Source organism: Xiphophorus hellerii, chromosome 10 (genome assembly GCF_003331165.1).
Source record: "Xiphophorus hellerii strain 12219 chromosome 10, Xiphophorus_hellerii-4.1, whole genome shotgun sequence".
Lineage (NCBI taxonomy): Eukaryota > Metazoa > Chordata > Actinopteri > Cyprinodontiformes > Poeciliidae > Xiphophorus > Xiphophorus hellerii.
The window spans coordinates 11182011-11207589 of record NC_045681.1 but is presented as its reverse complement, the minus strand read 5'-3'; the positions used below and the strand labels follow the sequence as shown (position 1 = coordinate 11207589).

Genomic DNA, 25579 nt, shown 5'->3' with positions numbered 1-25579 from the left:
ATTTTCCAAGTCTGGCCAGCTTCCCATTTTCTGCTGGAATAAAAACGTTCCCACCGCATGACGCTGCCTCCGCTGCTTCACTGTGGAAATGTCATGTTCAGGGTGATAAAGAGTGTCAGGTTTCCGGCAGTTTCTTTTTAAGGGAAACTAATTTAATGACTTAATTAATTCAATGAGTTGTAACTGGAGATGCACAAGTGAATCTGCAAATCAGCCCTGATCAGTTTTCACAATTCTGTGCGAACATATGCTCTGAGACATGAAAAGAGATTTTCTTGTAGCTCTTCAGCTTCGGTTGCACTCAAAACTACCACCTTTATTATTTAGAGATCACGGAAGTAAAAAAAATAAATCAATCAAAACTAATTCAAATCGATGTCATCTGTTCAGACCTCAAAGATATCAGGAACACCCTGATTGGTGCATCTGTAGTTATGACCATTAATCAAGTAGCATTCATTAAATTAGGGAAATCAATTGGAAAAGGCATCATTGCTTCACGTAAATGAAGCAAGAAGAAATAGGGCAGTGAAAGAGAAAATTAATTGCCTGCATAACTCGACAGGAAAAGAGAGCATCTGGAAAGGAGGCTGCACTGGGCTATATATGTACAATACACCACAAAGAAGCCAGTGTTTTATAGTGAGAAGATGCTCTGACCTGTCAAATGTACTACTTATACCCTCTGCAGTCCCTCAGGCTCTTCAGCATTAATTCAATCATGTAAATCACCACCACAGAAAAAAAACAGGCGATAAAAATTAATTGTGAGCAAGAAATTACCGTAGCGAAAGTCATCCATCACTCTTATCCAGATAACACGTGCAACTGGCTAAAAGATATTAGACTATAACCCCCCAAAAAGTAAAGAAGGACACTAGCAAAACCCATACATGTGGAGATCAGAAGATCTGCCCTTAGCTTAACCAAAACCATAAGAGGTCAAATTATAACACAGAGGGGTGGTGGGTAAGGTGGCCTATGCTCCTCAATTCATTACTGCTGCTTAGCTGAGATCGCAGGCAGAGTCCCAGTTCAGCACTTTTCTCCTTCTTATATTTTATTCATCGTCTTAATTTCACCAGCGGTCTCCCCGTGAGGTGGATAAGTGCTTATGACAGTGTCGTTAAAAAGTGCGGAAAAACAATGGCCACCATTTAAATTATTGATTTTGGTAATGGGCTACAGTGTGAAAGGCTTAGCACAGAAGACATTGCATTCTATAAGAATAAACTGAAAGACTAGAACATTTCTGAAGAAATTTAAATGGGGCCTGCCAAAGTGTGCCTGTTGGTTGGAACCCAGCGTTCTGATGCTACAAATTAGCATCAATGCCAAAGAAAGCTACAATGTACTCAATAGCATGTGGAGAGTCACAAGCATGTTGAGTAACATGGACTTATGCCATTCAGTATGTTGAAATTAATGTACAAGTTAAAATGAGACAAATTGCTAACATTAGCCAAAATGCTGTCAGTAGCATGTGGGGCATCACTAGCATGTTGTCTTAGATTGACTTACTCTATTTAGTATACTAAGGGTGGCTAATAAATAAGAAAAATAGCTAAAAGCTTTTTTTAGGGAAAAGGCTAATGCTAATGAGGGGCAGTGAAATGCTAAGGTTTGTGCTAATGTTAAGTCATTGTCAAGCACAGCAGGGCAGTGCAATAACCTGAGAGAAAAAGATTAGTTAGTATTAGTTAATTACACAAAAGATGTATTCTGTTTTTTTCAGGGGGCAACAATTTTATATTGTATATAGAAAAGTGCCACAACATTTTTACTTCAAGGTGAGAGCTCAACAAATGCAGCGTGCATCTGTGTGTATGAAGGCACAAGTTAAGGTAGTCTCTGTAGGTATGCTATATATTTCTCTCCTTGCTCTAAAGGTTCATAGTCTAACCTTCAAAATATTTATAATATAAGATTTTTTTCCCACTCCAGTGCTACTGTTACTGAGTGGGAATGTTCAGGCAAATGCCGCTCCAGCACTGATGGTCAGAGAAATTAAGCTGTAGCATAATGTAGTCTGTCACATATAAGTTTTATAGCCATCATACAGGCAGCAACTGAAACAACAGCACATATGTTAACCTTGATTTATGAATGTGAAAACTTTGTCAGAGGACATATTTTAAACAGAAGGACAATTCTGTAAAAGAGGGCTAGTGCTTTTGTACTGCTTTGATGGTGGCCACAGTTATAAACGTAGTCTAAATGGTGATTGAGGTCATAACTTACATAATTGTTTCAACCGTATTTTAAAGCAGAAGGATAAACACACGAAGAACTACTTTTTGTTGGAGCTGTGAAATAAGTTCACGCAAAGCTGTCAGCACTATTTGCCTGCAACAAGAAGAGCATGGATTTTAATTTCAGACTCAGGTCTTACTTCTTGGACTTTGCATATTCTAATTGGGTTTTGTCTGGGTACTCGAGTTGAAGAATGGGGTTGAAGATTGGGGTAGCATTTTTCGATTTAGGAGATTCCACATCTCCAAAGAAAATTTATGTATTACACAAAAACAATGTTTTCTTAATCAAATTATGCATTTGTAAGGTTTTCACAACCATCCATGATGCGTCTTCCACCCTCCCCCATTTTAGCACAGTGAACTAAAAGTGGCTTTTTAAAACTACACCTCTCCTTTTTTATGGTTATGAAAAGAACAATTAAAGGTGGTGCTGCAGATCTGTTTCTTGTTTCATCTCTAAATCCTCCTGTGTCTAAATCCTATGCAGTAGACTTTCACACCTTGTCAACACTCTTGTCCAACCGGGCTGAATCTCCTGCCAGATAGGAAAATGTGCATAGACCAAGCATTAGCTCCGGACTGCCAAGAAAATGTGTGAATTAGACAAACGTAGGCCATAACAGTGTCAGCTGTCTTCCTATTTCTCCGGGAGCAGGTCTGATGAATACAGTTTTAGGAAGGCTACACAGAGGGCCTCCCAGCGGATCCATAATATTAACTTGGCCTTCGGATTCGCAATTCATAGGATTTTGAGCTTTATCTTCCTTCTGGTGCATTATACAAGTCTTCCCGATAATGAAGCTTTAGACAAATTCCCCAGGCTGAACAGACAGGCAGATCGGTTAATTCTGAAAATTAAAGGTGAGCAAAAAATGTTTTTTTAGCTCACATTTCTAATTTCCAAGGCTGCCAATATGTTCCACCTCTAGCAGGTGGATTACTTACAGTACATTCTAATTTAAGTTGCAGGTAAATCAAAATAATACATTTGTCCTCTTCTGTTCCCTCTAGGAAGTGGATTACAGGACATAAAAACTACCTGCTTGGCCAAATCCTGATAAATGGAGGAAGGTTGAGAGATTTTCCACAATAACACATCCATCTCACAAAGCGTAACAATTTCTCTGCTAGGCCAGTGGCTCATATTGGTAGCAGCTGCCTGAACAGATATGAAACGCTGGCTTCAAATTAACCAGGCAGGGATAATCCCACAAAATGATAGACCCGGGATTGGAAATAACATTCTTACAAACTCGTCGTGACCCCAGCCAGGCCTTTTAGTGGGTCTGCTTGCTGCCTGTAAAAATGTAAACATGAGCTGGACAGGTGTCACATGTCCGGCTCATCTGACACCTGAGCTGGACATTTGCTTGAAACAGAAGGAAATGCTGACCTCTGATCTTAGTCGCTCCTGCAGCCAAGTAAACAACTGCTTCAGGCCGGCTGCTGTTTACACTCCCAAAAACATGTGAAGCTGCACGACTTGTAGGGTGATTAAATAAAAAAAAAGCGGCTGACCCGGTCAGTTGGGAGAACAATGAGCTGTCATTCTGTGAGGTTTGTGGGTTATGCAAAAAAGCACATATAGCTGCAATAAACAAATGTGCTAGTGAATGATTGCTTATTTAAAAAGAGAAGCTATAGGTAATTGGAATATGAACACAAATCTCTGTGGAGTTGTGGATTGTTTAGGCTCCCGCAGATTGGTGCTATGGCCCATTAGCGTGACATGTGGAAAGGAGATGCAGAAAAACCACACGTAAACATAACCATTTATGGGTGAGTTACCGCTCCTCTTTTGAATTCTTCTAAACACAGACACATGAACTGTCATTTAGTTTTAGTGCTGATTTACATTACAGGTTTTTTTTTCTTCAAATCATTGGTCAGTTCAGTTTTCAGACCAGAAAAAAATATTACGATGTTTTGATATTGATTTACTTAGTTAATTTTTTTTTTACATATCTTCAAAACAAGAAAGTGCTTATTCCAGAGTATATGTTGTATATGTCCCTACTCATTGTAAATAAGTAGGTATATATAAGTAACTTCATTGTAAGAAAAAAGAGAAATATAAACAAGGACACAATGATTCACACAGAGCCCAAACATCTTTTATGAAGGTTTTGAAGTGGCCTAGTCAATGTTTATACTTAAATCTGGCTGAGATACTATGGCCAGATTTGACTGAAATACACGGGGAGGAGCACAGCAGTGCATACAGTTCTTATTTGATATATAAATATCAGTGCCATTATCTGAGTTGTATTTATTTGATATATAAATACCACTGACATCTGAGATGCTCATGTTAGCTTTTCATGAGTGGCTAGTGAGCAGCCATAGTGGGGCATGCCTCAATTTGTCCTTAGCCTAAAGGGACAACCCGGCAACATCTACATTGTAATGTGAAGTGTTAATGGTTACCAAAAAACCTAATTCACGGCAGAATCAAGACACTATTTTAAATGTTTAGCCAGAAAAATAGTCCATGTGTAAAATGAAATTCTTATCAATATTTTAGATTGAACAAACCCAGATATCTTACTAAAAGATGAAACTGGTGAAATGATGAAGTTTGAATGATTAAAATTAAAAAGATCTTATGCTAGAATTTCTCCCAGTTAGCCCAGACTGGCTTCTTAAAAGCAATACGTATAAGAATGAGCCAATGTTTTGAACACCTCCCCAAAATAAAGCTCCCTTCAAAAAACTGTAAATCCAGTTTTTGCAAAGGACTCAAATCTCAATAAGTTAGCTTCAGCTTATAATAGGCTTTTTTTTTTCTTTTTTTTTTAACAACACCGTGTCAGTATTGATAGTTGGGATGAATTTTCACACAGCATGAAACAAGATTTTTATATGGCTACATCCTTACTGTGAAAATCTCAGCCAATCCAAATGTTCAATGCTATAAATCAAACTACAAACAGACGGGGCCTGTGCTAAGATGCCAAGTTGCATACACGAGGCACAACTGGGCACAGATGGTAAGAGAAGAAAAAACAGTTTGGTTTTGCATGCATCATTAGCATAAGCAATGACCCCAAACCTTGGCACTGTGGAGTGTGAGATTTACACCTCTTACTCAGCACCTCAAAGGCCAAGCAGTGCATGCGAATTCCATAATATTGTTTACTGATTTTTCTAGTTTTATCTCAATTGTTCCAGGTTGTGTTGTTATGTTGTAAGATATAATTCTTGCTTACTTGGCTTTAAAATGCTACTCATCTTCATCAGAATGTATTCTCTATGCTGGAATCAATCTGTGGTTATAGATAATGGATGCTTTGCATTTTCAATACATGAAACCAAGGCTTCAGTAAAAATCTGGGTTGGAAAATTCATTTCAAGTGCTTTAACAGGGAAAAAAAATTGATAAATATGTAAGTTGCCACCTAAATAAAAAACTGGTAGCAAGTCACTCACCCGATAAAGCTGATGAATGTTTGTCATTGTGGTAGCTTAATCACTGGAAGCTCATCAGTCTCAGTGACAAACAGCCCAGTCTGTTACTTTGTACAGACAACACGTTCTAGAGTGGTCGCTCATCCACAGCAACATAAATCCCGAGCAGTGATCCAGCACTCTCACCAGACATAAATAATGTTAACTTCACTGGAGGATCCATCCATCACTGGATGCGCGGCACGCATCACTTCCTTCAAAGTCCAACTCCTACTCGTCATGCAGAAACTGAGAGCAGTCAGATATTGTCTCCAGCTTTCATTCAGTCTAAAACCAGAACCTGCTGTCACTTGGCTGAAAAAAAAAAAGAGTGAAAATGTATGCAGTAAAACGGCGACTGATGACAGGTGGGAAGCTATAGATGGCATCTTTAAGAGATCTTTAAGAGCTTACAGACACAGAAGCAAACATGACTAAGAGCTGGAATGCCATTGATGTATGCAATCTGTTATGGTTCATTAAGAACACAAACTCTTCACTTAAATTTAAATCAATGAATCGTGCGCAAATAAAAAAAAATTTTCATTGTTTTATCCAAATTTTATTCTTATTGAACTATCAAGTCTGTAAAGGCTTTGGAAAATAATTAAAATTATTCTTCCTGACTTTTGAAAGCCTCGTGCCATGTCTCCAAACTGCTTCTTTTTATAAAGAATGTTTCCAAAACATCCAGTAATTCCTTTTTACAAATGAAAAAGCCCACATTCCTGTTTGATAGTGTGGCTGTCATTCATCCATTTAAACCCACTTTGTCCTCCTCAAGGTTGCGAGGGGACAGGAGCCTCTGTTAGCTGCCAAAGGACAAAAGGCATGATAGAGCCTGGGCAGATGGCCAATCCATCACAAGGACACACAAGACAAACAAGCAGTCAGTTTAGCATCACCAATTACACTGACATGCATCATTTTAGACTGTAAAACAGGTCAATGAAAAAAATCCAACAATGCCTCACAAAAGGATTCATCCCCTTTGACTCTTTCACAATTTTTCAGTCTGTTTTAGAGACAAATCCCCAAAATCTACAGCTCTAATTGCAGCGTAAAAAAGTTTTGATTCGCAAAGACTTTGACAGCCTTAGACAATTTATTTCTAATTTTTTTCCACTTTATAATATGCACTACTACTGTCTGTTTGTTTGTCACATAAATTCACGATAACAGGTTTAACAAAATGTGGAAAGTTCAATTGGTCCAAAAACTTTTGCAAGTTGCAATCAAGATAGTTGACATGGCCTCTGTCTCAGTGTTAACCACTTACAATCAAATAAAGCAGTGGCTGTTTGACATAGTGGCATCGATTTTCAAAGCCTTCCAAAATACAGACCACAACCTTTGCTCTGTGGCTTTCTCTTGAATTTCCTCACTGTAAATGCTGGAAGACATTTTTGTTATTTGTTGTTTTCCTGTGCTTTGTGATTGTCGCAAACATAGCGAAGCATAACTGCTTCAGCAAAAAAGTAGTTTTCTCTCTCCACTGTGACTGAGAGTAAGCTAAAGTTAGCAGCTTGATGTGCAAACCACAGTGTAACATCCTGGCATTTTGAGCAGCGCTGAGTGGCTGCTTATGCTTGCAGTCATCCACCCCGCAATGTGTCAAACACACCGTCAGACCAAAGATTGCATACGATTGTGAGCTATTTCAAATTTTGGGTTTATTTGCAAGATTATCCCAATTTTTGCATCAAAACTCAAAAACGCAAGAATTATTGTCAGTTGATGCAGCTACTCGCTGAAAATTATTGGATGTTAATGAATTGGGAAAAAATAATTGACTTTATTTGGCACATGGCCTGTCAGTCACCAATCAGGGTTGGATGGACTCTGATGGTCAATTATATTGTTCACAAGTTTCTGACATTACAATTTGGCCTATTTCTCTAACCCACTCTTCAACATTGGAAAGGCAAGAAAACATTTCATATAAAGTAAGTTATATGCATAGATCTTTTTAATTAAGGAAATAGCAACAAGAATATAGCTACTATTCTAAATGTGCAAATATCTACTTTTGGAGCTGAATGAAAGTTTTGACCAACTGATGACTTTTTTTTTTTTTTTTAAGAGTCTGGTTTTCAGCGGTGCTGTCTCAGGAGAATATTTCTTTTGACCAGATAACATGCAAGTAATAACTCAGCTACTTGAAATGTATACAGTTCAGACCAAAAGTTTGGACACACTTTCTCATTGAATTCAATGAGAAGGTGTGTCCAAACCTTTGGTCTGAACTGAGTACAGACCAAAAGTTTGGACACACAGTTGTGTCCAAACTTTTGGTCTGTACTGTAGGTGCTCCATTAGTTTATGAACATCTTCATATAGTCAAACCAATAAACTGTGATCTACCTAAATTAAGACCAGTTCAATCAACTTCATTGAGAAGTTGTTTAACAGTCCAGTGTAATTTTGATGAGTGCTACAACTATTCCCACTGCAGTTACCTAGTCCAGTCTTTATATACGATTGTTGATAATATAAAGAAAACAACAATATGAAATTACAATACTTCTCTAATCCTTCTCCAATCTCTACTTGTGACTTGATCACAGTGGAGCAGCTCAACATTGTAGAAACACATCACTGCAGTTTGACCAGGCAGAGCATGTTAGAAATCTAAGGAAACGTCTCCATGTGGTTTGAAGATGAGGGGACAGTCATGCACGACCTGTTGAGCACCACCACATGCACCACAGATTCTAGGCATGGTGGAGCAGAGACAGAAATAAAATGACGCCTACTGGTGAGGTCATATGCTCCATTTAAGAAACAGAGCGTGCCACTTCAAGATCTCAGGACAGAAAAAAGATGTGCCGAAGAAAAATAAATAAAAGAGGTGCCAGAATGATCAAACCAGGGCTAGGACCTGGAAGTCTCTGGTTGCAGACTTTTGGAGACTCAGAATCTTGGTCGCCTGGAATGATGTTAAATTTCCCAGACAGGCCTGTTATCTCACAAAAGACGAAGAAATGTGGGGTAAACAGAGCCTGGCAGCACGGTGTTTATTACAGCTTCTAATCTGTAACTGATTTTGATAAATCAGCGCACCAACGGGGCATCTATTTCAAGATTTATGGCATGCTCCTGGAGGAAAATTAAAGCACATTAAAGCATAAGCGTAAACAAGAACAGCAGTGTGTTAAATCTATGTGACATTAAATGCAGGATGGCACGGTAATTCAAGTGCAAGTTGTCTATTATCGTACCAGCTGCTTATGGTTCAATTAGCATTTTTTGCTAAGAAAAATATTTAGTCCTCCCTCTAAACTTGTGCAATTCGAGTCTGCAGCTCTATGTTAGTTCAAAGTCAAAGAATCCCTGCTGTGGTCTAACCTGATATGAGTATTGCTCTTTTAACATGCTTAATACCAAATTATTTTAAGCTTTATTGATAAAACAACGTCAAAGATTTTTTTTTAAAAATATGATTAAATTCTCTTAAATTGTGAGGTGCAACACAGTTTTCATATTGTAACCAGATTTTAGAGTAAAAATACACAAGCTCATGATGGACAGATGGATGAATTGCTTACTTTTCATAATAGTTTACGGGGAAAAAACTAGAAATATAGCTTTGCCTTCCATATTTTACATCCGGGTTCTAGTCATGGTAAATGGCCTGCACTTTTATAGCACTGATCCAGTCCACTCCAAAATGCTTTACACTACATTCAGTCATTCACCCATTCCCACACTCTGATGGTGGAAAGCTACTACACAGTCTGACAGGAGCTGCAATGCACTGGTGCCACAAATCGAGAACCCACTGGTTACAGGATGATCTGCTACCACTGTCGCCACTTTCACCCCAAGTCTGGAAGTTATGTAAATCAAATTCCGTATTTTTTCTGACTCCACAGGAACTCTGTAAATCCCCACAGCTTTTTCTTTTTTTAACTAAATAACCTTCCCATGAGACATCTCTTGTGAATATTTTAACAACGAAGACATTCATTATGTCTGTGTTTCAGTAATTCCTACCAAACAACCTGTTTACCCCTAAAATCACAAGTCCGAAAAAAAAAAAAACATCAGATTTATATGTGACTGAAAACTCAAAACTGACACAGGAGGTGTGCAATGCTGTGTGTTTGATGTGACTGAATGCTTCATCAACCGCTTATGAAGAATATTACGTCTAAATCAACGCTGAGAAAAAGGTTCTGCAGCTCTGCTTTTGTATTAGCAGAAAATTTCATCAAACATACTCATGCGCTCCACAAAAATCAGTTCGTGGGAGAGATGAAACGAACGGGAGCAGAACCCGAGCTGTGCCAGCTGGAGACCACGCACTCTACACCCAGTCTAAATCATCCTAATCACCCATCCCACTCTTTGTGTAATAATACATTTCAAGGAGGAAGAAAATTCCCTTCACATTTAGAATGCCAACTGTGTGTCTCAGCTCCCCACACAGTCTTTATCAACTTGCAGGAAGTTGCACACACCGACGACGTCGCGCACGCAAGCAAATCTCTTGTTGCATCACGTGAAAGAGCATTATTATGCAGCAGCCGATGTGGCCTGTAAATGCTGGCCTGACTTGAATTGATTTGGAGCAGTTTTTAATCAGAGGGATATGTGCAGTTTGTCCAGTTAAGTCCATCTTATGAAAATGAAAACAATGAAGCACAACTGCAAACTTAACAAGAAATGCCCATCCACCCGTGCAATAACAAATGTCTTCGTTATTGCTTTTCAGAATTTAATCAGAAAAGCATGCAAGAGGTTCTTGAAAGCTCTGAGGGAGTAAGCAGAGAGCTGTAGCTCAGGTGGAAGAATCTGTTGACACAACTACTCATCACTTACTCTACAAATCTGGCCTTTGTGAAAATGTGTAGACATTCGCCACAAGCCATGTAGTTGTAGCCTCAGTAAACCTATGGAGGAAGGTGCAGTGAATGGTTGTTCCCCAAGGTATTGTTTCATGGATGCTAAGCACAATTTTCCCCCTTTTAAATTTTATTTGTAAAAAATTATAAAATACCCTGAATTATTTTACTTTCACTTCATAGTTTTGTGCTAATGTGTTTTGGGTTTATCAAATAAAATCACAATAAAATATAGAAGTGGCATTAATTTTTTTTTTTTTTCAGAAAACTTCTATTGACATTTTGGCTGTATGCTGAGTAAGGTGCACAGGTACGTTACTGTCTGCATGGAGGCTTCATGTTTCTTAATTATCTATAAGTTTCGGCGCCTGTCTTTTACTTCCTGTCAGTTTCAGACGAACAAAACTGGTGTGCAATGATTAATATTGCCGTTAAAGATTCACAGTTAAAGATTCCTGAAAATTTGTTTAAAAAAAAAACAAGATGCACTTAGGTTGAAATGACCACAGGCAAACTGTCACTATTGGTATGTTGTAATGTATGGTAAAGAATTCAAATTCAGTGACAACTGTAGTACAAGCTAAAAATAAAAATATGTTGCTGCTAAAGCTGCTGTCAGTACATTTATACAGAAGTTACAATGTGCTTCAGCATTCCAGTTATTCCCACCCAATTCTGCTGTGCTCGTTTCACTTTTACCTTTCTGTTTGAAGCCACACTCAGCAAAAAAAAAATAAGGTGACACACGGGTGATTAATTGAAAGCTCAAGTGCAGCAAATTAAAAATCTTTTAGGCACTGAGATTGGAGTCAAATATATTAGCTTGAAAATTATGCAACCACTAGAACATATAGATCTCTCTGCATTGGCATATATAGGTAAAAAAAAATCCAGAAAAAATATTTGAATGATTTCAATTTAGATTATTTTTTTTCATCTCTATTGACCTAATTGCTAAAACAATTTTATTAGCTTGTATATATACTGTACTTCATTATACTTCATTTCCTGTTAGTCTGGAGTGTAAACATGATGTTATGAAATCCTTTTGTTCATTTGTAGCATCGATGCAAACTATGCTTTTAACTACAAGATGCAGAGCAAATATCAGGAAAATCATCATGCTGAATTTTCCTTTAGGTTAATCAGATTCACTTTAATTGATTTTAGTTGTGAACTCAAAAAAACTGAATGCTGAAACTGAATCAAAGAGTCAGTTTAAAGGTGTAACACTTATGCGGCCAGGTTTGGTTTTCATTTGAATTGCAAAGGACATATGTCACAATAAACATAGAAAAATGTAATAATGGCATGTACTGTATTTTACCAAAATTTGATGTTTTCATACAGACAGAATGAAATATATGGAATATTTCCAAAAATGACGGTTAAGTTGGGTCAGGCATGTGGTTAGGATGCTTCCTGGACTCACTCCTGGTGAGGTGAGCTGGGTGTGTCCCACTAGAACGAGTAGGAGATCCAAAGTGAGACCAAAGACACTGTGGACAGGCTGTGGAGTTCCCCTGGCCTGGAACTCTTTGGGATTCCCCCAGAAGAGCTGGTGCAAGTCACTGAGGAGTTCCCTCCCCCCACACCCTCCCACCTCACCACCTCCACCTTTGCAAACCAATTCTGGATTAAGTGATAGATAATGGATGGACGGAAATACAAAATATTTTTACAAAAAAACCTGAAAATTAAATGATTGCTGGAGATCTTTGATGATAAAATGTCCTCATTCAAGTCTGCTCTGATCCTTCTCACAAGCTGCTTTTTCTTGGTAAATTTTCTAAAATTCACACAACTTTCTTATCTGTTCTTTGATATATACAAATTTCTTTGAAAAAAAATACATTTTATTTCCCATCAAAATATATTTATTTAAAACATCTGTATACAGCAAGCAAAGAGGAAACAAAGTCAATTTCCTTTTTTTAATACAAATTTAGCCAGTAAATCCGGTTTTGACTTATGCCATTTGTTTGTGAAGGCTTATTTTCTTCTTCAGATGGGATTTTAATTTTGATAAAGCAGCAATTTACAGCAAATAGCAGAAGTAACAAAAAAAATTAACATGGGAGGTTCTACAAGTGACAAGCTGTAGGTAGGGTGCGTTTGATTTATTTTATAGGGAAGTCTGGTTGATAGCTTTAAAATCTGATGGAAATGCTTCCAGACATCCTCACATGTGTTTCTAGCAGCAAGTGGTCTGGTGGGAGTCTTTGCTCGGACAAAGGCAACAGAGGACCACTTCGTGCCTCTTCAGGTTTCCAATGCTCTCATTGGTCAGCAGAAAACCCTTTTGTTTCTCTCATAAATGGCAGCTAAATCTTCTTTTATATATATAAAAAAAAAATTTATAAATCGCCTCTGAATAATTTATTCTGGACAGTTCAAGCATAATTGATTGATCAGATTTAAATTGTCTTTTTTTTCTTTTCTTTTTTTTTTTTTTACACAATAACAGTATTCCACTTTAATTCGCAGCCAAACGAGACAAGTTTGATTAGAATACATAGTGAGCCATTCATTCTGTGCGCAGGCATCAGGCGCCTGATCGCTGAAAGGGCTCCGTTATATTAGGTGATGTCTCCGCTTGTAGGAACAAACAGAGACACATACTGAGTCAAATCAGTCCCCCAAAAAACTTTTCCATCTCTGCACCAGCTCCCTTCACAGACGCATGCAATCAGGGGGTCGAAGAGCAAAATGCAAAGATTTGGCTTTTGAAAAATAAAAGGCAAGCGGTGATACAATAGTAACAATACGAGGAATTAAACCTACCATGAGTTTTCTTGCTGGAAGCCGGCAGCAGCGCTCACACGATCAGCCGGATGAAACAACTTCTCATCGCCTGATTGTGTATTTCCATGCCGATCGCTGCCCGCGTATTTAATAACCTTTATAAATCCGTGCCATTATTATTTCCCTTCCCCTCTGATGGTTGCCACAGAAGAACAAGTTGCGGACTCTGATATGTGACTGTTTCTGTCTCCGGAGCGCTCGGTATGAGCGGAGGAAGGAGCTCTCTCTCTTTCTGTTTCTGTTTGCTGGTGCTGAGGGACAGGAGAGGACATCCCCCACGACCGACTATAGCAATCACAGCCAGCGGAAATAATAGGAAAAAAAATACAATAAAATACACCGTTTTAAGCATACAATTTCCTAAAACGACCTACACTGAAGTATTATTCTAGTATCAGCTTTTGAACCCTAGCCCAACAGTGTGGAGATGACTACAGGTCCGTCAGCAGCTACCCTGATGAACTTGAAGCCCAACTGGAGCTCAATATCTGAATATTAACATAGCTGTTTCTAGAACCTCTTCTGCACTTGATGTTCAGGTATTTATTGGAGCCACGTCTCCAGTGTGCCCTGAATGCCACACAGTTGCCTTCACCTGCCAGGCTCTTTCTAGGCACCAGCCCCACTGCAAGGACAGACAGGTATATAAAGTGGACGAAGGGGATTAGGATTATTTTTTCGATGACCCTACCAGACCTAAAACAGAAAATGTTTTGTCTGCTTTAATGTCAGCAAGTTAGGGTAAAAATAAAAAAAATGACTTCCTTTTTTTTTATACATGGTTTTACTGTCAGTGGTTTTACTTTAGCAGTCTGGCTTTGTTAAGCATTCTCTAAACACACAAAAACAAACTTGTTGACACATGAAGTTTGAAGAGAACAACGCCTCTGAAAAAAATGTTACTGTCTCGGTTTGTGGACGAAGAAGATGACCCACGTGATTTTATGTAACAGTGAATAAAAAAAGGAAAAATGATTTTCAAAAGGTGGGGAGAACATTTATATTTATCCCTCCCAAACCACATTTTGCAGCAATTACAGCTACAAGTCTTTTGGGGGCATGTCTTTAATGGTTTTGCACATCTAGAGATGAGAGTTCTTCTTTGGAAAACAGCTCAAGGTTAGTCAGGTTGACTGAATACCATCTGTGAACACCAGTCATCAAGTCTTGCCTCAGATTCTCAGTTAAATTTGGGCCCGAACTCTGACTGGACCATTCTAGCACAATATACTTTGATCTATACCTTTCTATTGAAGCCATTACTATATTTAAAAGGTTGTTGTCCAGATGGAAAATGAACCTCCACCACAGTCTCAAAAGCTTTGTAACTGGGTTTCCTCTAGGATTACTATTTATTAAATTCCATTAATCCTTCCATACCCTCCCAAGCTTCCCTCTGCCTGCTGTAGAAAAGCAGCCACACAGCATGATGCTGACCCCAGCATGTTTCACACTGAGGATGATGTGCTCAGTGTGATCTTTATGTGTGTCATCTGCTTACTTGTGTAAAGCAGATAACTTGATGAAAATCCCAGTGAAATGTTAAAATGGCAAAATGATATAAGTGCATGAACTCTTCAAATACAAGGTCCAGCAGATGGAAGGGAAGTGATTCATTTTGAGGCGTTTGGACGAATCAGAAGTACCGGCACACAAATCATTGCTTAACTTCAGTGACTGTGCAGCATGTGGCCAGCATCAAGGCGAGTCACAAAAAATGACCTCTTGGTTAGGAAATATGTGGTCTCGCAGTGGGTTTCAGACATGCTTCTCAGCTTTTTCTGCTGAGTCTGCACTCACCGAGTTTATCGCTGCGATATTGATGTGGTCATGGCAGCTCATACGTCTACAAAACCAATAATCTCAAGTATGCCCAATATCCTTATATTTACTGAAATAAACAAACTGAAGCGGTTTTATGGATTTTAGGGAATTTAATCTCCTCACAATATGAAGTTTAGTGTGCTGGATCACACTAAAGGACAGAAATTAATCAGATCGAAAGAGAACAGCTTCATCAGGAGGTGAGTGTGTAATTGTAGGTCATCTCTTAATCAACTCATCCAGGGCATATATTTAAATCACTCTGTCTGCACTTTGTGCCACATCTGCAGACAATTATGCTCCAAAGCTGCAGCCATCCTCAGCCTCATTTTTCATTAAAAGGCTCATAGATATACTGAAAAGTAAGATGATATGAAAAGAATTTAGAAACTCTTTGCCAGAAGCTCACGAGTCTCTGGCTTTAGTCTTTTTTTCCACAGAGGTTTTTCATTCTTAAAATTGACTTCCAAACAATAAGTGATGTTTGCTTTTTTTTTGCAATTATTGTTTTTTTTGCAGGGGTGTGTGTGTCAGCTGTTTCTCGCCCAGTGATCACTGTCACAGCTTAAATACTCTTCAGTTTTGACAGCCCCTTGCCAAATCTATCATCTTGTCCATTTAACCAGCCAGCAATGTATTGTTTCATGCATTGCTTCTTTAGTGCCTCATGTTCAGTTAATTTGAATGATCCTGAATACCTCTTGCATTGACCAAATATTGATATTAACAATAAATGACTAGCAATTCCTGTATTATTCGGACCTATTAACATACAGGGCAGTGCTGGTGTTGTTTCTTTCTTCGATAGTATGAATTAAAAGCTCAATTAATGTAGAAATTTCTTACATGCTTTCCATGAGTTTCAACTCCTAAGACTTTGTGTTCTAGCAGTGAACCATTTTCATGATGTTAGCGATTGTGCTTAATTTTGGAAACAAATAACCTATAAGGAAACAGTACATTTAGAGGGAGAGTCCTTGCTATTAGACAGTTTTTCTTTGACTCTACTGTACATTTTAACCGTCCACACTTGTTTACAAAAATTAAAACATCAGTAAGGCCTCAGTTAATCCAGCTTTATTAAAGATTATCAAAAACAAAAAGATTTATATTTAAATTTACTGCTTTATTCATTTGCATAACAAAAAATAAAACAAGAAAGCAGCAGGTCACGCTCCCTCATATTTCCACTTCTCTTTTCTCGAGTGAAATACATTTTCTTGGTTTTCTTTGCCTTTTTAAAAATTTTATTTAGCCTAAAAGCCAGAGATTGAAATGTTCCAAATAATCCAGCAAGATGGTCAACTGAGATAAGAAATACATTTAGCATGTGGGTGTTGATGAATGAGGTTTGGAAAAATGTCTGATAGACTCGTGGAGATATTTTGCTAAGAAAGAGTGGGTACTGACCTCATGCTTGAATGAATCATATATTCCATTGAATACAGACTTTTTCCTGTATGTTTTTTCTTGAACCTTTGGTGAAATGTTTGGATTTCTGAACTTTGGGCTGATGTGTTTGTTGCTAAGCATGGTTTAACTTCCTGGAACTCTGGCAGCAGCTACTATCTGGTACTTCCCAGCTTGTCTATTACTCATCTTCTTAATTTTGTGATGAGCATGTCTGAGCACTTATTACAGACTTGTTAATATTTTGTATTTGTTCAAGTTCCGGTTAAAAGACTTAAAATTCTTGGACTGCAGTAAATGAGATTATGGCTATGTTAGGATGTTATTGTGAAAGATCAACACACAGTGATACATAATTGTGCCCGTCTCTCCTCACCTCTGCTAAACCATTGGGGTACGTTTCTACAAGCCTTACACATCTAGAGATTGAAACCTTTGCCTATTCTTTGCAAAACTGTTCAAGCGCAGTCAGACTTTGATGAAGAGCAGATGTGAATATCAGTTTTTGAGTCTAGCCACAGATTTTTAATTGGGCTTAGGTATGGGCTTTCTAACATATCTGTATTTTTCTGAACAATCCAATGGTAGCTCTATCTGTACGTTCCAAGTTGATGTCCTACTGATTGAACGTATACGTATACGTTCTGTACACAGGATGTATATGTACAGAACAGCATTGTTGTCCAATGCTGTGGGGGTGCATTTTCTTAGTAGGGACAGCAAAGCTGGTCACACTTAATGGAAAGGTGGACAGTAATTAGTAATTAGCTCTTCAGCATAAATACTGATAGGTTCAGTCGTTGTTTGTTGCCATCACTCTGCAAAATGCCCTCCAACTAGTGACTGTTTTTACAGTACATAAAAATAACTTTTGTAGGCAGATATTTCTGTATTAATTTTTTTTTTTTATTGCCTCATGTAATATTTTACTTTTCAGAGAAACTGGGTTTCATGGTTTTAGGTATACCCCATAACTATCACAATTGAAAGAAATACACATTTTATCTGCATCACTATGTGCTTTAAATGCATTTGATAGACCAAGTTAAAGTTTTTGAACTAAATTATGGAAATAAAATTACTTTTTGAAGATATTCTAAATTATTGAAATGCACCTGTGTTTTATGGTGAATAAATGCCAGGCTTGTGTTAAGCGAGACTCTAGGATGAATACAAATTTAGCACTATTTAACACCAACAGAGCAATACACTTACAATCAAGCTGTTTGTGAAGCATGTCAAAAAGGGACTGGCTGGTTGTGGTCACAATTTTGGTCAAACAGTTAAGGGTCTTATTCGATGAAGCTGTGCCAAGTGAAGTTTGAGTTTAAAAGCCACTGATTGCCTCTGGGGCTGTTTGAAAAATATCAATTTATTTTCAAGGTTGATGGTGAAGGCAGCCACTGTAAAGCTTTGTGGTGCTTTGTAAAGCATTGCAGTCCTTCATGCTTCTGTCTGACCTCGCTTGCAAAAAATATTAAAAAATAAAATGGAATGTGTGTGCTGGCGGTCCCCCCCTGAGCATCTGCCTCCAGCAGTAATAGCTACCTGCTTCTGTGCCCTGCAGAAATGTGTGGGGGGCAACCATATTGGGGGGGGGGGGGGGGACTTTACAACAGATTGTTTTGTCTCTAACAGCCCAGTGAGGCTGATAGGCTCAAATCTAAGGATGAAAAACAGTCTCATATCTCCTGAACTAAAAACAAATAAAAAGATCCAAACACAAAACAATAGCTGTGGATGTTTACAACTTTTTTAAAGCATCAATCTTTAAGGTTTTCTATCAGGAAACAGTTGGTATAAAGTATCTTGGTTTAAAGTTTTAAAATCCTGTAAATCTTTTTTAAGATTCTTAAAACTATTGCATTATTATTAAAGAATTTTTTTATAAAGACCCCTACTGTCATAAAGTGCGGTGGATGAGGTGGTGAGGCAGATGCTTGAAGACCCAGGTAAGATGCATAATGAAGGTTTTAATGAGGAATAATCCCAAGAAAACAGAACACAACAATGATCCACAAGTCCAAATCCCTGGCAGCACTGCTGAGCAGAAGCTAAGGCTCAACACAGGTAGCAACAGAGAATACGAATGGACTGACGAGATACACGAGATACACGGCAGAACAGACGCCAAGTGAGACGAGGACCTGACAAGGAACAAGGAACACAAGTGGGGTTAAATACACAGAGGGTAATCAAGGAAACGAGACACACCAGGGAACAATTAAAGGGAAGACAGGACAGCACAGAGACTCAAAGGACACAGAGAACTCACAATAAACACACAAAAACTCAGATCACAACACCTACATAGAAATGGAATTCACAAGTATAATCAAAGAGGAAAGAGAATGATGGCTAAGCTTCATCTGGAGTGTTGTGATTCTCAACCATGATATAAAAAGTGTGTTTTTTGGTTGTTGTTGTTTTTTTGTTTTTTTTTTACTAAAATGCTATTGAAGGAGTACGGAAAAGGATTAAGGTCACTAAAAAAAAGTGGCCCTAATCCTCTTCCATAATGGGGCCATCTCAGAATCCCACTTAAACTTGAAAGCCTAGGTAAAAGGATTTGACCGTATAGATCAGCTTCAATTTTTTGTTTTTATTTTTTGTGGTTCTTTAGAATACCTGTTGTAGAGTAAAACATTCCTAAATGTATTTAAATATAATTTACCATGCAAAATTGGTTGAAAGAGGAGAATTATGAAAGGTATCTTGGGAAAGAATAGGATACTGTGAATTAAAAGAGTTGGAAAACAGGATGAGTGACTGGAGGGAAAAAGAAGTGTAATAAAGAACAGATAGGAAGAATACATGGGAAAATGGTGATAAAGACAGATAAGTGGAACAAAAAAAAGCACTGTAAGAAGAGATGAGTGAGACAAAAAAAACTCTTTCGAAGGGATGAGTGGGATGAAAAGATTGTGAAGATGAATAAATAAATGAGGCAGAGAAGTGAACAATTGAGTCTCAGAAGCAGTGGGGAGAATGAGTGGGATGAAAATGGATTAAGAGAGATGAGGATGGAAATTAAATTGAAAAGTGTTCAGAGAAAGGGATTAAGAGGAGGAGAGGATTGAAAAGAGTGGGATGGACAAATAATGGATGAGGATGAAGGTTGGGATAAGAAGGGGTTGTAAGTTGAAATACGGGTGAGAGAGTGGTTGAAAATAGGTGGTAAAGAGGCTTGAGTGGACTGGGTGGGATAAAAAAGGTATTGAAAAAGATAATTAGGATGAGTAAGGATAGAAGATTAGGGAAAATAAGAATTATGGGGATGGAACTAGAGTCCCAGAAGTTTAGTGCATGGATGAGAAGGCTTGCCAAATGATCAGAAGTGTCACTCCTCTCAACTAATTTGACACAAATAAGAAAATATTTGGTTTTGAATTACGTATAAATATATATATATTTTTTTTACTTTTTTTTGTTTGTTTTGGACATGAAGTTGATGCAACAAATAAGAAACAATGAATTACAACAACAGACGCAATGCAATCTTTTAAAGGGCTTTATTTCCAGGGTTCAATACATTTTAATTAGAGGTGTATGAAAACCCACAAGTTAATTTGGACTGCATAATTAATCAGAGAAGTTAGTATGATTAAACACTGTCGTCAGTAGTGTGTGGCTGATAAATGATATCTCTAAAGAGGCCAGAGATCTGCAATCCCATGTGTGAAACTTAGTCATAAATTATCCACAATTAGAGATTCACTGTAAATCATGAATATGCATGAGCAGAAGTTTGTGTTACAGTATCTGGCCCTTATTCAGTTCTATTAATAGAATAAGAAGCATTTTTTGTATTACTTTATCACTGCAGTGCAGTAGTAGATGTTTCTTTTAAATATAGTTTTCTTTTTAAATTTGATGCACTGCTTTAGCTGATTCTTTTCTATCAAAGATGAGGGTGTCTGTGATGACAAATCTAAACTGGAGGAATGTTTGAACTGTCCTTGACTCTTCTTCATGTCTGTACGTACGTGAGAAACGACACGTACAAACACACAGAGAGATCAATACTTGCATCCATCTAATCTTGCTCCCACATCCTGTGTGTATCTGAACAAGCTTTGTCACTCTTTTCTCAGTTTAAGATCAGAATCAAAATGAATGTACATTGATATGACTCAGACCTAGCAGATAGAGACTACCATGCAAATCTACAGGGCCTTGAACGTTCTCACATTATGCAATGATACAACTACAAAGTAATGTATTTTATCTGAATTTTATGTCATAAACCAACAGAAAATAGTGCAGAATTTCAAAGTGGAAGGAAAAGGGTACACATTTGAATTCTTTAACTTGCTTAGACAGATTGGATTCCTAATTCATTCTTAGTTGGATTAGGTCTGGACATTCTAATGGATGAATATGTTTTCATCACAACATCCCACTGTTACTCTGCCTTTAGGTAAATTTGGGGTTACTGTTTTTCTGCTGGAAGGTGAATCTCCACCCCAGTTACAGGTCTTGCAGCCTCTAATGGCTTTTCATCCAGGATTGCTCTGTGTATGACTCCACCCGTCCTCTCATCACCTCTGACCAGCTTCTCTTTGCCTTCATATGAATAGAGCAGCACAATGCTGCCACTCCCATGTCTTTCAGTTTTGGTAAAAATATATTTGCTCTTCATTCATTGAAATTGCTCACAGTGGGTTGAGTATGCAAATACCTGGTAAATAAATGGGTCTTACTCAAGTAAGAGTAGTCATACTTAATGATAATAATAAAGTTAAAGTAAAAAGTAATACAACTATTTCTATTTTTTTCCCCAAAAAGTTACTCAAGTAAATGTAACCAGTTACTACCCACCTCTTTTCATAAGAAAGTTAATTGATTCTGCTGCTCACATCAGTTTGTGAAAACCGGGAGCTTTTCTGTGTCTCTGTGCGGTTGAAGGTGCAGCTGCCATCCCAGCTGCTCAAGCCAGTACTGACCTTTTTCTCACATAAACAAGACGGAAACTCTGCCTGGATGTTATGAGACACTTTGTACCGACTGCAGTACTTGATCCGCAGTGACCAGAAAGCAGTTTCCAGTGCTGCTCATACTTTCCACTTTAGAGAAACATGATCATAGAGAATATTCAGGACCACATTTTCTCAACCTTATAACTGCAATGACAGGCAAAAAGAGACCCTCACAGGGCTGCATGTGGGCTGATGCGGTCAAAGCAAATTTCCACTGACACACCGCGACTGGCCACTCCAGCAAAGCAATAAACTCTGTCATCCCACACTGTGATGTCCTGTATCATAAGGAGGGCTATGTGACTATCATAACAGTATATATATGCTGCAGTATTTCTGAAAAACAGAATTACAAAAGTAAAGATGGGTTTCTTCCTCCAATATTGCTTAAAACTAATATTGTCATAATTTATATCCTGACTTTTACATTTTTTATAAATTGTCCAAATGTAGCTTAATCAAACTCTTGGAAATCACTTCAACTATTTTCCTTTGTTTATATGGTTTTTATGCTTTGGGTTGTTAATATCACATGTATAATAATGATATCCACACTTCAACTAGTTTTGTAACATTTTTACAACTAAATTTGTAGATTAAAAACCTAAATGCCAAAACAAGGGTTTCTAAGATTGATAAATCTATGCAAAAATTACATAAAAAGTTGAAAAGGAGCAGCAAAACCCATGAACGCAGGATGGCGGGCTACCTTGGCAATAAATTGTTGCAGTGTTTCTTTGAAGAATGGAGATAAAAAGAAAAAACTAACACAGGTAAAACCATATCTGTTCTTACTCTTTATGTTTACATAAGCTGTGGTAAGCACTACAACACAGCTAGCTGCTGGTGGAAGGTATGACAGTAGAAGTTAGTCACTTCCACAGTGCTAATTCGCAGATAGGTCAGTGCTTCAAAAGTAAGCATTTTAGTTTGAGATTTTTCATACATTGTTTGCTTTATTTCTCCAAACAACTGTCAGAAAATTAAGAAGCCACAGAATGATTAGCTTTCAATGGTGGTTTCGATACTTCCCCCTGCTCTTCACAGTAGCCGCGTCCTTTATGACGGCGGAGGTCTGGGAGTTGTGAGGAGGGACAAAAGATCTTTTGTCGAAGAATAATCTGTTCAGTGAATGGATAGATATTTTGAAGGTGTGATTTCATACAAAATATGAACAATAGTTTCACAAACCAACAATTTGTTTTTGAAACAACAAACAAATAGCGCAGAAACTCAAAGTCAGTTATGTTCATAAGTCCTCCTTCTGTTCTCTGATTGGCCTGGATGAAGTGCATCTCTATGGGGAAACGAATGACTTGAGCATTGAAGGGAGCTGAGAATTTAGGAGAATTGCATAATAATTAATTTGCTTACTCCAAAGAACAGGCTCTGTTTGAAAGGAATTGAAAGTGTTGCTTGTTGGCATTCCTAGTCATAGTAAAGAACAAATTCAAACCTCCTGGAGCTTGTCTGCTGGTTTCTTTTTCTTCTACTTGGATAACTAGAAGAAAAGAAGGGGTTCAAATGTCCTTTTGTTGGTTTAACAAAATATGTATGATTAAAATTCCTGCAAATTGCTCCCTTTTTTGCCAGCCAATATTGTCTGAAAAACATAGCACTCTCTCCGCTTGTCTTTTCAGACTGTAGTTGTGGCTGAAGGTTAATTTGCAGTGTCTCTAGTCTGCTTGTAAACAAAAAATGAATTATTGCCCACCAACCGTTACGTGTGCCAGAACAAGAGCCTCAGAGAGATGAGCTGCAAAGGAGCGGAAATGAAATCTAAACAAACACTTGGCAGTATGTACCTGAAAACAAAGACGGGGAAAGAACAGAGGTGGGACAAGTTCCAGATGTCAGTTTAGAGCTCAGTTCATCAGACAGAATTGCAGAGGAGTTAGTAGGAAGGAAAACCAAAGTGCTGACAAAAAGCTTTAATATGCATTTCTATGTAAACAGGGAGTTGCAAGGAAAATGTGAGGTTATTGTGGGCTGCTTGAGTCCATTCAGTCTGCGTTGAATGACAAGGAGGAGCACCCACTTTCAACTTCATGGCCCAGTTTCCCACTGTTGGACACAGAGGCATCTTTCCACTATTTCCCCCCAGTGAGAGCCTCCAGACCAACCATTATTCAGCAACAAAGACTTTCTCCTCCTCTGTACGGTGGCCGAACCCCTGGGGGGAAGAGATAAGACATGAGGGTGGATTTGGCTCTTAAAGCTGTAAATCTTTTTACATGCCCTCCTCGCAGCTCATGTTGGAGGCTGTTGCTGTCTGAGCTAATTGGCTGTAAGGACTTTGCCCGCCTGAGGCTATGAGAAGAAAAGGAGTGGCAGAAACCAACTAGCCATTTTTTTACACTGGTACGGAAAATCCAGAGGAGTAAAAAAATTGAGGTGGTTTTATTTTATTTATTTATTTTATTTTATTTGCTTCAATTAGAATATACTGTATGTAATAATATTCATAATGCAGAACAAAGATGAACTTACATATCAGAGAAAGTTTTCTCTTTATTTTCTGTTATCCGTACCTGTAAAATCAGTAGATTTCCACTTCCTTTAATATGATAAACTCAGCAGATGCTAAATTTCTGCCACTGCTAGTCTTGCGGAGCTTTGAGGGGGAAGGTGTGAGAGAGGAGTATTCTCTGGGATGGGAGCTTGGCTGGCGGATTGATAGCCTGGGGACTGAAGGCCCAAGGAGGAGCTTTGGGTAAATAGGCAGCAAATTGTACGAGTAAGAGTTTAAACACCCCCGAATGATTGCCACAAGATGCATGGATGAGTCAAAGCACACCAAAAGGTGTCCAAGTACCGTTTATGAATGAATAAAACTGTTCAATATTGAACCTCTGGATTAGTTCCATCTTCGACCTATGAAGAATTTGTGGACTGTGATTAAAATTGGAAACTGTGCCATAAAACCAACCAATTTAAATTAACTCTACCAATTCTTTCACAAAAAACGATCAAATATCCAGCCAGAATTAGGCAAGAGGCTCATTGGATGCTTTTAGAAGTTGGTGATTTAAAGCAATTTTAGTGAATGACCTGGAGAGAAAAGAGCAAAAGAGAGGCATGGTGTAAAATTTATGCATTGCCATTAGTGGAAGCTTAAATTCTGTCTGGCAAAAGGGGGGTTAAAAAAGCAATAATATGGAGAACTCCAGTAATTGTCAAATGTGTGATGTTGAAAGAGAAATAGATTTTTCTTTCTCCCTATCAGATTGATTTTTGTATTTTCTAACTACACCTTTGTTTAAAAAAAAAAAAAAAGAAAAAAAAAGCATATGGTGGTCCAAAGCTGTTAGATATTTTTACAGTGTAAATCAGTAGTGCTGTGTAAATAAGTTGAAAGCAATCCGAGAAGAGTTCTGGAACCTTTGCCTTGGAAACAGGAGGTGAGTGATGACCTTGGACATGAGCTCCTTTCTCTTTCAGTCAGCAGAGTGTGTTCTGCTGCTGCTGCTGCTGTGGGGTCTGCTGCTACAACACCTGAGTGAGTGTGAAACAGCAAGCCATCATGATAATGCTCGGGAGACAGCAGGTGTGATTGACTGGGTGTTGGGGTAGGTGTGCGGGTGTATGTGGGGGTGGGTGTGTGTGCGGCTCGTTGAAACACTGAAAGTTCATGAGCACACACAACACATACATCCTAGCTCTCCATTACTCACTCCGACTTGAAGTCAGCCAACACATAATGAAACAAGACAAGCCATTTGTGGTGATGAGAATCCCCCCCTACCCGCGTTTCATTTGAAACAGGTTTAATTAACTTCCTCTTCTGAGTCACATCTGCCTGAAGGGTCATTGTCTGGGATTCAAGCTGTGGCAGGATGCAAGAGAGAAAAACATTTTCCTTTCTTTATTGTCATTTAATTCTGACAGTTCGCAAATGTAGACTTGTCAAGCGTTAATAACTGGTTAGTAGCCAAGAATGTTTCAGAAATTCTGTTTTCCTGAAAAGTTCAGTTTTACCTAAGACCTACAAAAAAATATGTTTAAAGCAGAA

The 25579-nt window shown here is 38.1% G+C and overlaps 1 protein-coding gene across 1 annotated transcript in view; it reads right to left on the bottom strand.

Annotated features, from left to right (window-relative positions):
* chst15 (carbohydrate sulfotransferase 15) overlaps positions 1–13596 on the bottom strand; it is a 42268-nt gene extending 28672 nt beyond the window's left edge. Inside the window, exon 1 of the mRNA XM_032574813.1 lies at positions 13334–13596. The gene's annotated coding sequence lies outside the window, so the exon portion shown is untranslated. The remainder of the gene's footprint in view (positions 1–13333) is intronic.
* Between the last annotated feature and the right edge of the window lie 11983 nt (positions 13597–25579).